This window comes from Antechinus flavipes, chromosome 1, assembly GCF_016432865.1.
Source record: "Antechinus flavipes isolate AdamAnt ecotype Samford, QLD, Australia chromosome 1, AdamAnt_v2, whole genome shotgun sequence".
NCBI lineage: Eukaryota > Metazoa > Chordata > Mammalia > Dasyuromorphia > Dasyuridae > Antechinus > Antechinus flavipes.
The window spans coordinates 512,038,642-512,053,190 of record NC_067398.1 but is presented as its reverse complement, the minus strand read 5'-3'; the positions used below and the strand labels follow the sequence as shown (position 1 = coordinate 512,053,190).

General features: G+C 36.8%; 1 pseudogene; it reads right to left on the bottom strand.

Annotated features, from left to right (window-relative positions):
• Positions 1-1,869: 1,869 nt before the first annotated feature.
• Positions 1,870-6,585, bottom strand: LOC127546962 (40S ribosomal protein SA-like; annotated as a pseudogene).
• Between the last annotated feature and the right edge of the window lie 7,964 nt (positions 6,586-14,549).

The window sequence follows — 14,549 nt, the reverse complement described above, 5'->3', positions numbered from 1 at the left end:
TCATTTGATTTTTTTTTCATTAATTCCCTTGAGATTCTCGACTTTTTATTGTTCCATATGAATTTTGTTGTTATTTTTTCTAGATCATTAAAATATTTTCTTGGAAGTCTGATTGGTATAGCACTAAATAGATAGATTAGTTTAGGGAGTATTGTCATCTTTATTATATTCGCTTGGCCTATCCAAGAGCACTTAATATTTTTCCAATTATTTAAGTCTCATTTTATTTGTGTGGAAAGTTTTTTGTAATTTTGCTCATATAATTCCTGACTTTCCTTTGGTAGATAGAGTCCCAAATATTTTATGCTATCAATAGTTATTTTGAAAGGAATTTCTCTTTGTATCTCTTGCTGTTGGATTTTGTTGGTGATGTACAAAAATGCTGAGGATTTATGGGGATTTATTTTGTATCCTCCTACTTTGCTAAAATTATGAATTATTTCTAATAGCTTTTTAGTAGAATCTCTGGGGTTCTCTAGGTTATATCTTTAATCTTCACCTTTCTTACTTCTTGGGTTATTGTGAAACCATGTAGAAAAAACCCAGGAAAATTTGGTGAGGCAAAATTTCGTAATGATCACTTGACTTTCTGAAGCTAGCAACTAACATAGTTAGCATACTTTGCTTTGGGTTCTTTCCTAAAAACGTCCCGTCTTTCCTTATGACATTACAATAAAATCTTAGCTTGGAGATGATCTAAGCCTGCAAATTCTTTTGAGATATCTCATGAAACCTGTCTGGAATCCCAATATTTTTAGGATCCTTGTTTTAACCCTAACAATAATATGCTGACCTTATTAATAAAATTAATTAAGTTACCCTGAAACTCTCTCAAACCCTTTTAAAGTCAACCTTCAGAGAAAGAACTAATAGAATCTGAATGCAGATTGAAGCATACTTTTTTAAAAAATTATTATTTGGGAGTAGAGATGTTTATTTTGGATTTGCATTTTCTTTTATAACATGGCTAATATAAAAATGTTAAAAAACAAACCCTTACTTAATCTCTCGGTCCCTACTAGTTATTTCATTATATCTTTTCTCTTTTGTTAAACTCCTTGAGAAGGCTGACTATAGTCGGAACTTCCACTTCTCTTTCCTCTCTCAATTCTCTCCAGTCTGACTACCCACCTTATTATTCTGCTGAAAATATTATCTCCAGTTACATGAACTGATGCTGAATGAAATGAATAGAAACAGGAGAATATTTTACTCAGCAACAGCAAGATTATATGATGATCAATTCTGATAGACATCATTCTTTTCAAAGGCAAGATGATTCAGGTCAGTTCCAAAGGTCGTGTGATGAAGAGACTCATCTGCACCCAGAGAGACTGTGGGGCCTGAGTGTGGATCACAATATAGTATTTTCACTTTTTTGTTGTTGTTTGCTTACATTTTGTTTTCTTTCTCATTTTTTTCCTTTCTGATTTGATTTTTCTTATGCACCATGATAATTGTGTAAATACAATAAAAGAATTGCACATATTTAACATATATTGATTATTTGCCATCTAAGGAGAGGTTGGGGGAGAAGGGAGGAAAAAAATTTGGAACACAAGGTTTTGCAAGGGTGAATGTTGAAAATTATCTATGCATATATTTTGAAAATAAAAAACTTCAATTAAAAAAAAGAAATGCAAAAAAAAGAAAATATTCTTTCCATTGTTATCATTGATCTCGTAACTGCCAAATCTAGTAATCTTTTTTCCTTATTCTTTTTGACCTGTTTGTAACTTTTGGCATTGTCAATCATCCTTTTCTCCCTGATAGAACCAGTCAATAAACATTTCTTTCTTTTTTGTAAGAAACCAAAGTTTATTCTCTACCAGCATTTTCCCAACAATATTAGAGCTTTTGGGATAAAACTTAAGAGCACTCTGTGGTGGTTCCTACCTGCTCAGTGGCATGCGCAGACAGGAGCCACAGGTCAGTCTTCCATTGAGCACTCCAATCTTCAGTAGGGAACTGTTGAATGAGCACAGATGGTACCTGTATGGCCTCAGACCAATCAGCCATCTTTGGTTGACTGGTGACGAATTCTGGGGGAGGTGCAGTCCATTCACCCTGAAACTCCACCTTTGTTACTGCCTTCTCAGCTGCACCTGCTGTTTCTTTTCAATTTCCTCTGGATCCCAGTAGAATTAAAGATTAGGTATAACCTCCCATGGGTGTTTAGGGGAGATGGTGATGTAATATAGCTTCTAGGGAAGAGAGCAATGGTTTTGAGATCCCCCAACCTTGAAGTGCTATTGTTCTAAGAATCTGTCTGTAAATAATTGTAAAGATCTTCTGGTCTAGGAATATAGTAATGTTTCTTCCCTTAGACTTTCAGAAAGATATATTAGTGATCCTAAGACTCTCTAATCAGAGCACTATTGTTCTGACAATCTCTCAATAATTCTAAAGTGTTCTGGCCTTAGACTAGTATTATAAACATTATTGACTGACAGATAATCTGTTAGTCAGTGATAATAAAGTCCCTGAAACAATAGTATCTCAAACCTACCTGTAAGCCATAAAATTATCAAATAAATCCAACTTTGTCCTGAAAGCCTATCTCCTTTCTCTCAGTTGTTTGCTAATCTCTTATGGAGCTTAGTCCACTTAAATTGGCATTACAATTCCAATAACTTTGCCCCTTGATCAGGAAGTGGGTTCATGCCTGCAAATTCTTTTGAGACATCTCGGGACACTGGTCTATGACCCCAAACTTTTGGGGTTCCATCAATAGTACCATGAATATGTAGAACTTCACAGGTTACATTCACCACATCAGACCCACTGAGTGTGCTCCCTTATTGTTATATGCAATGGCATATATGGACTTGCTGCATAGCAAAGTGGAGAATTTGTGTTACACGATGCAATGGTTGGGAGGTAAACCTATGATGCTTCAATCAGAGCCTGGTGATCCAATCAAGGATCAATAACTACCAAGAGGTGAGGCTGGATCTGATTAGTGAAGGGACCCAGTATGAATCTTCTAGCAATAGATGTGGCACTGAAATGGGAAGCCTGAAGAAACTTTCTCAAGGAGAAAACTATCTTGAACTTTACCTCTGTACCCCACCCAGAAAAACAGGATGACCAGCTTCATTCTGTTATCCCAAGAGACCAGCCCCCATTGATAACACTCACTACTGATTAAGCTTTCTATAGAGTCAAACAGATACCTATTCAATTCCAAAATTCCCCATTATTTCAATAGTCCCAAGCTCTGGGATCTGCCCATAAAACTAAGTACCCTCAACAAACCTCTTTACAAAATCTCCTGATTGTATTAGGGGCTTTTGAACACTAAGGAAGTCTCTTTCTTAGTTATTCAGTAATAAACTTTCCTATTCTTTGCCATAGAGTGAATTCTTTCACAAGAACTCTGCCTTTCTTGACAGGGCTCATATCCTATCAGCAAATTTCATAATAGTTTTTGCCCTGGATGAGATTTTGCACTAATATCATTCAGATTTTCAATGACAATAATGGTGTGAGGAGCTAAAAAGAAGCTTTCTCCAAGTTCTCTTCCAAGTAATGATGTAAATGCTATCACTCCTTCTATAGATATACTGTTACTCTGGAAGTCCAAATTGGTGACACTCAAATGGGTTCCTACAGCAAGGAAATTTGAGGACATCCTCTTTTATTTGTAAGACATCTAAGCAGGTTGTGGTCCCTTTAAGAAACTGTATTTCCTATTGATCTGTGATTCCTTTCAGATTCCCAGTCCCTCCTGGCTGAGGTATTTCAGTTCAGGAATCCAGGACCTTTGATTCACAAATCCTGGTCAAAAGCATCCCTTTGAATTCCAATAGGAAATCCAGGCTTGTCCCAGCCCCCATGGGCTCTGAGCCAACTTGGGCTCTCCCAGCCCCCATTTTGGTGATCTGCTAAGGTTTCCCTGCAATGCCAGAGAAATTGACAAGACAGAGATTAGAGAACAATTTAATAGTTTATTAAATGGAGAGATTTACTGGGACCAAATGATCCATGGTCCCAGGGCTGAAGGAGACTATTGTCTCAAAGAATCTAGCCCTGAATATTGGACAGCAAGACTCTTTTATAGGATAACAAGAACAATGACAAAATGGGGGAGTTACCTGGATGGGGATAATCTAATGGAGGGAGGCACCTGAGATGACATAATGGGAGTACTGGAGGGGCTCCTGATATTCTAATGATGTCTAAAATGGGTAGACCTTTATCCTGTCAACACAAAAAAAAAAGAAAATTTAAAAAAAGAAGGGAATGATGGGAAGGGAGAGGGAGAATGATGACGTTATGCAAGATCATGTAATTGTGATGACTGCATTAGCATCCAGGATACTTTAGAATCAGCAATGGTGACAGGAAGTGAGAGGAATCAAAACATGAATTCACCCAGGAGTCACTCTGACTTTCTTACTCCACCCTTTTTTCCCTCCTCCAGATTTCCCTATACACCAACAGATGGAGCCTGCACAGAATGGTGGGGTGGGCCATTTTCCAAGCAAATGCTAATAGAGTATTGTCCAATTGGTAATTAGCCTTAAGTGCTCAGTTATCCAAGTGCATCTGCTCAGAGATTCAGCCCTTTACATGTAATGATCAACAAGAAAGACTTCTTCTCAGCAATGTGGTGATCCAAGATAATTTCAGTAGATTTGGGTTGGAAACTGCCATCCACATCCAGAGAGAGAACTATGGAAACTGAATGTGGATTGAAGCATTGTATTTTCACCTGTTTGTTTGTTTGTTTGCTTGCTTGCTTTTTTCTTGAAGTTTTTTTCCCTTTCAGTCTGATTTTTCTTACATAACATGAGATATATGGAAATATGTGTAAAAGGATTGCACATATTTAATCTATATTAGATTGCTTGCTGTCTTGGGGAAAGGGAAAGGTGAAGAAGTGAGGAGAAAATATTTGGAACACAAAATCTTACAAAAATGAATGTTGAAAATTATCTTTACATGTATTTGGATAAATGAAATACTATTGAGAATTTTTTTTCTAAAATCTAAAAAACAAACAAATAAAAAACTAGCAGTGATCTAAGACAATTCCAAAGGACTCATGATGAAAAATGCTAACCATCTCCAGAGAGAAGTAATGAACTCTGAAATCAGAATAAAGTATACTCTTTTCACTTTATTTTTATTGTTTTTATTTTGTTTGTGTTATCTCTCACAACGTGACTAATATGGAACTATGTTTTCATGACTTCATGTGTATAATTAATATGAAATTATTGGTCTTTTCAAAGAGAGAATAGGAGAATGACAACAGGAAGAAGAGGATTTGGAACTTAAATTTTTTAAAAATGTGTTATAAATTTTTCCAAGTAATTGGGAAATACTTAATGAAATCAAAGTATATATTGTTAAAAAAAAAAAAAAGTATAGGGATTGAGTGATAGAGAAATTGATAGATATCTTTTTCAAAATGGTAATGTTGATTTGATTGCTTTTCTCTGAGTAAGAAGAAGAAAATGGACATGGTAATAGAGAAGGTATGAACCTAGCAGCATGGCAGAAGGAAGGCTCAAATGCCTGCCTCAAGTATTTCCTTTCTCCAATACATTCTCCATAAAGGTTCCAAAATGGAAATTCCTAAAGTTCAGGTATGACTGTGTCACTTCTTATTAAATCTTAGAGCCTCTTTATTAAACATAGGTAAGAACTACTGTTGATAGAGCTCTGAATCAGGAAGACTTAAAGTCAAATCTAGTTGCAAATGCATATTAGTTGTGTGACTCTGAGCAAGTCACTTAACCTCTGTTTGCCTCATTTTTATCTGTGATGAGTATTTCTGTCATTTTTGCTTCATGTTCTGAATTGAATCTCTATTATACTATTTTTATAATATTCTTTAATAATTATGCTCTCCCGACTTCTGGGGGCTGAGCCAAGATGGCGGAGCAGGCACACACGACTCTCTAAGCTCCTCTCACCCCCCTCATAACCAACTATTTAATTCAGCCTCAAAAATAGATCTTCACTGCTTAAATTCACAAAGATGAGAAGCACTACAACTTACCAGCCGAAGTCAATCTGGAAGATCTCCAGGAAAGGTTTATCCTTAGGGGCCAGGAACAGACTAGCACAGGCAACGAGAGACTAGCATCCTGAGCAGACCAGGGGCGGGGTGATCTCTGTGGTTAGAGAAGTTATAGGGACCACTCTGCTATAGGCTAACTGCTCTGCCTTGACTACAAAGCAGTAAACTGGCACAGAAATTAAAGCCTAAAACAGAGGGTCCTCTAAAAAACTCCAGAACCTAACGAGATCTGGCTGTAATCCCTCAAATCCAGAAGTGACTCAGGCAGACTTTACCGCAGCCCTGTGACCACATCTGGCAGTTCGGGGCTTTTGCGGGGGCAGTTACTAATCTGCACGGCAGTGGGGCACAGCCTGGGCAGCCTCTAATCAGCAGTGTGGGGGTCTCGGCCTGGGGCAATAGAACCTCCCCAACTGGCTTCGGGGCAGACACTTCCCGTCCCTGCAAATCCATTCACTGCTCAGCTGCTAATACTCACAGCCCCAGGGCAGGGTTTGGCTTGGGAAGTGAAACTCTCACTGCTCAGTGTCTAGCCCCAAGGCAGTCGCCATCTCACAAAGCAGGGCACTTTCCCAGCTCCATCCTGCAGGCCTGAGTTACTCCCAGGTGGGGAACTCTTTCCCAGAGCACTCCAGTACCTCACTGCTTTTTGTAGCCGGTTGGCAGGACAGCTACCCATCCATATACCTTTCACTGCTCTGCAGAGGAAGCTGGTAACTTCCTGGCTCTGAAGGCAGACCCTACAGGCTCTAACAAAATGAGTAAAAAAAATCAAAAGAACGATTGATAGTTTCTATACAGAAAAAGAACAGCTTTTCAACCCTGAAGAGACTAATAGCAGAAAGTCTCCAGACAATTGTTGGTCCCCAATACAAAAGGCTCTCCTAGAAGAGACTATTAAAAACCTTAAAAGTGAGCTAGAAGAGAAATGGGGAAAGGAAAGAGAAGCTATGCAAGAGAGCAACAACTTCCTAAAATCTGAATTGGAAAAGATAAAAAACTCCCAAGAAGTACAGGGAAACCAAATTTGTGGATTAGAAAAAGAAAATAACTCACTAAAAAAAAAATTAGTGAAATGGAAAAAAATTCCATAGAGCAAAACAACTCAATTGGACATATACAAAAAGAAGTAAAAAAAAGCTAATGAAGAAAATAACTCACTAAAAATCAGAACTGAACAAATAGAAATGACTGATTCATTGAGACATCAAGAATCAGTCCAGCAAAACCAAAAAAATGAAAGATTGGGAAAAAAATGTCAAATATTTACTTGGAAAAACAACAGACCTGGAAAATAGATCTAGGAGAGATAACCTGAGGATCATCGGACTACCAGAAAATTATGATGAAAAAAAGAGCCTAGATACTATTTTACAGGAAATCATCAAAGAGAACTGCCCAGAAGTAATAGAACCGGAAGGGAAAATAGGCGTTGAAAGAATTCATCAAACACCTTCTGAAAAAGACCCTAAAATAAAGACTCCGAGGAATATTGTGGCCAAACTTCAGAATTTTCAGACTAAAGAAAAATTTTACAAGCAGCCAGGAAAAAACAGTTCAAATACCGAGATGCCACAATAAGGGTCACCCAAGATCTGGCTGCCTCAACATTAAAGGATCGAAGGGCCTGGAATCAGATATTCCGAAAGGCAAAAGAACTTGGAATGCAGCCAAGAATAAACTACCCAGCCAAGCTGAGCATTTTTTCCCACGGAAGAAGATGGACATTTAATGAAATAGAGGAAATCCATCTGTTTCTAAGGAAAAAACCAGACTTAAACAAAAAATTTGATCTCCAGCAAGAGGAATCAAGAGAAGTAGAAAAAGGAGAAACTAGACAACATAGTAAAGTAAGAGAATACAGTTCAACCCAACTCCTCCTACAACTACTTCAACAAAGATGAGAAATTGAAGGATACACTGCAAGACTCATGTTTCATTCAAGTCCTCTATCTTCAGAGTCGATGTTCTTTTCACTTGCCATTGTGCTTCCCATGGTCAGGCACACTGTAACATGCCCTTGATTCCTGTGCCTCCAAATCCTGTATCTGGAGTGACCAAATAAATGTCTCCTCCCCAACCCACTCACAAGAAAAAAAAAAAAGAGAGAGAGAAAGATGGAGCACAGGACCTAGAGTTAAGAAGAACTGAATTCAAATCTAGCCTCACATCCTGCCTAGCCCTGGACAAGTCATTTTACCTCTGACTATCTGACAAAATAGATCCACTGGATCCACTAGGGAAGATCTCTGCCAAAAAAAAGGCCAAATGGGGACAACAAGGGCTGGACATGGCTGTCACAACTGAACAACAACCAGAAAGAAGTTTTCCTGATGCCCAGGCCCAGCCTTCTAGCCACTGTGCCACCCCAAATGCCCTTATTAATATGCCTATTAGCAACCTTTGTGTTATATATGTTTATTTTAATATGTGCCTATTAACACTTTTATTATATATTATGTGTTAATTTTAATATGTGCCTATTAACAATCTTTGTGTTATATGTTATATATTAATTTTAATGTGTGCCTATTAACAATTTTGTATTATCTTAATTTTTAACATATGCCTATTAAAATTTTTGCTATGTAAAAAAAAAATAATTATGCTCTCCCAAATTTATTTCATATTAGCACTTCTAGTACCTTTATATCACTTTACTAAAAGCTTTATATGAAATTTTTATACTTTATTTTATATTTATTGTTCTTTGTGGGTGGTTACTAAGTTTATATTAATGTAGAGAGCATGCTCTGGGCTTCACTATTCCAGAGTCAGGTTGCTAAATTGCTCTCTCTTAGGGCTCTAAAGATACTTCTTAATAGGGTATCTCCTCTCCAATGCTATAAACTCAAGTCTCCTTTCCAGATGTGTTTTACCCTCTGTTAGTCATCAATGATCAATATCTCAGTTCCATTTAATTGATTAACATTAATTAGCCTTGATAAAAGAATATTTAGTTGGAAAATATTATAAGAAGTATAGATATTTTCCCCAGTAGCTCAGGGGCACTCCTTCCCTCCATACTACCTTAATTTTGGAGAGAGAGGACACAGATATAGCATAATTTATGCAAAGAATTGGTTCCACCAAATTCATATCCATATGAGGCATTGCTGTCTATTGATGAGTCCTTTTTGAAGCTACCACTAGGCTTAGTCCTGACAGTTGTTCCTTTATCACTGGCTCATAAATCTGGGAATGATTGAAAAAACCCAAAATGTACTTAAATTTTAGACTTCAAGACTCCTGGATTCCCAGGGTCCCAGATGTTTTGCTTACCTGACCTTTAAAAACTCTCTATATAACCTTAGCTTCACTTAAAAATAAAAAGAACAAACACTGGGACAGAAAATCAAAGCTTGTTATTTAGAAGATTCCATGGAGAGGAGAGGGCTAGAAGACTACCCTCTTGGTATTGTCTCTCCCTGGTTGCCCTTATAGGAGGAAGAAGTCAGCCAAAAAGAAGCCAAACCAAAAAGAGAGGAAAAGGCCAAAACTGAGTAAGGGATTTTGAAGTCATTTCCATTTCCAGTTCTGCAACTGCAGCTAGTCAAAGAGGCTACTGTTCACCATGTTGTTAACAGACTGGAAACAGTTACAGAATGTCTCCCCCTGCTCCGAAATCTCCAAAGCATTTCAATTACCCATCACTACAGATCTTTCTGAAGCAGGCTTCCCAGTCTTTTCCACCTACGGAATTATTTTTGTGGTCCTCTTGTAAAGTCACTTTTCTGATTCACATTACTAGTTTAAAAAAATCTTTTGTAAACACAAATGAAATTTTATGAATTGATTCTGTATTTCTTTTATTGCTTTTCTGATGTAAATACTATGCCCATATTTGTACAATTTTCTTCAGAATACATGAGCGTTCAGCTATTTCTGGATCCTATTAACATTTTGAAAGCATGTGAGACTGTGACAATATTGCATCACAGTACTCTGTTAACTAGAACAACATCACATCTAAAATCCTAGGAACCATGTCTATAAGTAACCTAGGTTTGTCTGTCTCTAAATCTGAATTACAGAATCATCATGGATGCTCCACTAGGATGGTTGTATTTTGATTTCAGTGCTTAATAGCATATTTTATTACAGAACACAAGATGCTGAAGGGAGAAATAAATGCAAATAGCTTGGTTCCTTCCCTGGTTGCCTTTCCAAGAGAGTTGACTCAAGCGGAAAAATACTGAGTTCATCAAAACAGCCTCAGCTCCATTTTTTTTTACCACGTGCCAGTCTTGACCAAATCCTTCTCAACTTTAATATAAGATTCTGTGGTTACTTTCAGTGTACCAGCAAATGGAGGCAATATTTCCTCTTTTCAGGATCACAGCTAAATGAAATTTCAGAATAGACAGAAATGTTCAAATACTTAAATAAGAAATGGCTTCAGCTGCTCTTTGCTGCCCATGTCTGGCTCTCAAGCTGTTTCCAGGATTTATATGTTTAGAATGCAAATCCATATTATTTGTTAGTTAATAAAATAAATCTGGTGGCAATGACTTTAAACCAAGGAAATGATTTCTGAATTTACCAAGATATGCTTAATACCTCTTCTTTAAATTGTAAATATATTACTGCAACATATCCAACATATAAAGGACTGCTTGCCATCTAGGGGAGGGGGCAGAAGGAGGGAGGGAGGGAAAAAAAATCGGAACAGAAACGAGTGTCAATATAAAGTAATTATTAAATAAAAATTAAATTTAAAAAAATATATATAAAAAAATATAAAATAAAAATAAAAAAAAGAAAGAAAAAAATTGTAAATATATTAAAAGTACCTTCAATTTATTGTATATATCTTATAAATGCAATTTTTTGCAGGTTTTATCCACCTTTAGACCATGAGTTCCTTGAGGACAGGAACAATATTTTTGCCTTTCTTTATCTCAAGTACTTGTATAGTACCTGTGACAGAATAAAATGCATAATAAATGCTTGCAGAGTGATTCAATATTTCTGTTATTTGTGAACAGAATTGTGTAGCACTTTAATAGCACTAACTCTAGGAAATCAACAGGTTTACTGGGCCTGTATTCCAAAGAGATCATTAAAATGAAAAGAAAAAGGACTCACTTGTGCAAAAATGTTTTTAGCAGCCCTTTTTGTAGTTGCAAGAGATGTGAAGAATGGCTGAATAAGTTTTGGTATGTGAATGTTATGGAATGTTATTGTTCTATAAGAAATATTCAGCAGGATGATTTCAGAGAGTCTTGGAGAGACTTACATGAACTGATGCTGAATGAAGTGAGTAGAGCACTGTACACAGCAACAACAAGATTATATGATGATCAATTCTGATGGATGTGGTTCTTTTCAATGGAGAGATGATTCAGGGCAACTCCAATAGTTGTGATGGAGAGAGTCATCTACATAGAGAGAGGACTGTGGGGACTAAATGTGGATCACAACATAGTATTTTCACTTTTTTTGTTGTTTGCTTTCTTTTTGTTTTCTTTCTCATTTTCTTTCTTTTTCATCTGATTTTTCTTGTGTAGTATGTTAAGTGTGTAAGTATGAACATATTGCACGTTTAACATATATTGGATTACTTGTTGCTTGGGGGTAAAGAGAGAAAAAAATTGGAACATGGTGTTTTGCAGGGGTGAATGCTGAAAATTATGCATATATTTTGAAAATAAAAAGCTTAAAAACTAAAAATAAACAAATTAATTGTATAGTAAAAAGTCTGAAGAAGTTTTAAAAAATAACAGATTTTATTATTATAAAAATCTCTTTGTGATTCTTATTAAAGTCAATCTAGAATATTGATGGAAAAAAAAAAAGAAAATCAGCAGGATTTTGAATGATCTTTAAGATTTGTCTGTAATGTACTCATTAATATTTTCCTGAGGTTAGTGGAACTAAAGATGCTATATCAGAGAAACTAAGGCAAACAGAGATTGTTTTTTAAAATTTTTAATGTAGAGAGTTTAGGTTAGCCAACCAGATGGGACTCTTGTCCAAAGCAAAGATAAACCGAGGCAGAGAACTTATATAAGGTTTTAGCTAATTAGGGTTTGCAAACAGAATACATAACCTGAGTATACAATCCTATAGGAGGAACAAAGACAGATAAGGAGGGGGGTGAGAACACTGGGAGAACAGACAAGCCATAATTCCACGAAAGGATCATAACTTAATCCTGACAGGATAGGGGTCAAGATAAGAAGGTGGAGGGCAGGAGACAGCTAGGTGAGGAGCAATACTCAAACAGAGGGGGATTTATCTTAGCAAGGATGGAGATAATACACTTGGAGTTTATGACACAATTGTATGTAAAGGTGGTCAAAGAGCTTCAAGGTTTTTCCTGGATTCTTTTATAAAACTCAGTTTCCAGAACTAATGGCAAGGAAAGGGGGGTTTGCTCAACAATGCAAAGCTTTGCCTTATATTCTCCCTTCCCTCAAAGTGAAATAGTTATATAATTCTAAAAGGTTGCCAAGCTAAATAAAGTTAGTGTAGTATATATGGCACAAACCTTACGCATTTGTTTCCCTTTTTAGCTTGCCCTTTCTGCATATGCCTACCATATTTGGTGTACTGTTTCTTACATTTTATTCCTTTTGCATTTTTTATATCAATTCCATCCAGTAGTAATTAGTAAAGAATTTCTGATGTCAACCCATTTAACCATCTTTTTATGGACCTGAAAGGAGTCTATAGGGAAATTTCTGGACTTGGTACTGAGGTTGTGTTCTTTTTTTTTTTTTTTTTTTTTTAATAACTTTTTATTGATAGAACCCATGCCAGGGTAATTTTTTACAGCATTATCCCTTGCATTCACTTCTGTTCCAATTTTTCCACTCCCTCCCCCAGATGGCAAGCAGTCCTTTACATGTTGAATAGGTTACAGTATATCCTAAATACAATATATGTGTGCAGAACCGAACAGTTCTCTTGTTGTACAGGGAGAATTGAATTCAGAGGGTATAAATAACCCGGGAAGAAAAACAAAAATGCAAGCAGTTTATATTCATTTCCCAGTGTTCTTTCTTTGGGTGTAGCTGCTTCTGTCCATCTTTGATCAATTGAAACTGAATTAGTTCTCTTTATCGAAGAGAACCATTGAGGTTGTGTTCTAAGAGGAAAGAACTGAGCAACGAACCTAATCCCTTTCCATATGTACAGAGAATTGAGGAGGTGCAAGGGGCAGGGGGATTATGTCTCCCATCCCATTAGGGCTCAAGTCCCAGGCATCCTGGCTACTTAGGGGTTTTATAACATGCTTTTTCTACAATTCTGGCTCCACATGGTTCAAACTCCTCATCCCCAAATTTTGAAATTGAGGAGGACAAACAATAAAGAACAGAAACGGATACCCTCAAATTCATTTCTCTGAATAATAATAAAATACAGACTGAACAAGTTCATGATAGATTCAACAGTATATAAAGAACTGAAATGATGGTGGAAAAAGAGAGTGGTCAGCCTTACCAGCTTTAAATATGCAGGCAACCAATCAGAAGAGGGTATCCCATTTATGTGGGAGGGGGGGGGATTAGGGAGGGCTCTCTGTTAAGCAAACTGAGCATACTCAAAGCTAGGTTATATTCTATAGCCAAATGTTTAATGTTTTCTCCTGGACCTGAGAAAACTTTGAATCTCAATTTTTAAAACTTCTCTATTTAAACGTCTACTATGTCTTTTTAAGAGACAATTGAGATTAGAATTAGTAATCATTTACATTGCTAATCTGTGAGTATTACTGTTGGAGTGAAATTTCAAAGAGACAGTAGAGGAGTGTCCAAGGACTAGAGAGATATTTAAAACTATGGAATTTTTCCAGATGAATAGTAGAATCAGTCCCTGCTCCTAAAGAACTCAACCTCTAAAAGGGGGATGTGAGATATATAGGAGGATTAAGGTGTTTAGTTGATAGGAAGAGTACAGCATAATTTCTCTAGATAAAGCCATATACATTACATCATTTGGCAATGCTGAGGATCTGAGTGGTGAGAATTTTTTACTTTGGGTCTTTTGTAGCTATAGGTACATTTCAGAAGTAATTTTTAGGCAACCTTTTCACAAGTGTTGCTCCCTTGGATGATAGTTTTGAAGGGACCCCGAAACTCAAAAACTCCTTGAAGGACAAATTCTTCTTGAAATCTGCCATTATGGGGACCCCGCCCGAGGACAAGTAGCTTCATTCTGTTGTCTGGGTGCAGCTGGTTGAGTTCCAAGCTGGAGATACCAATCCTATTGAATTGGAGAAATACCCTATTCAATTGAAGATTTTCTATTCCATTTCTGCTCAACTTGTCCCCAGCCCTATCAAAAGCAACCCCCAGCTCGTAGCCAAAAGCTTCTATTATAAAAATGGCAATCTTAAACTCTCTCCTTGCAGAGGAGCTAACATGCCATCCTTGGCATAGCAAGCCTCTGCCCACTGGGATGATATTCTCTTCCAGCACTACCTCTCTTTATCCTCACCTATTTCCCTGACGAGACTTTATGCTCCTCTGTTGGGATCTCTCTACTAGAAACTTTACTTCTCTGCCAG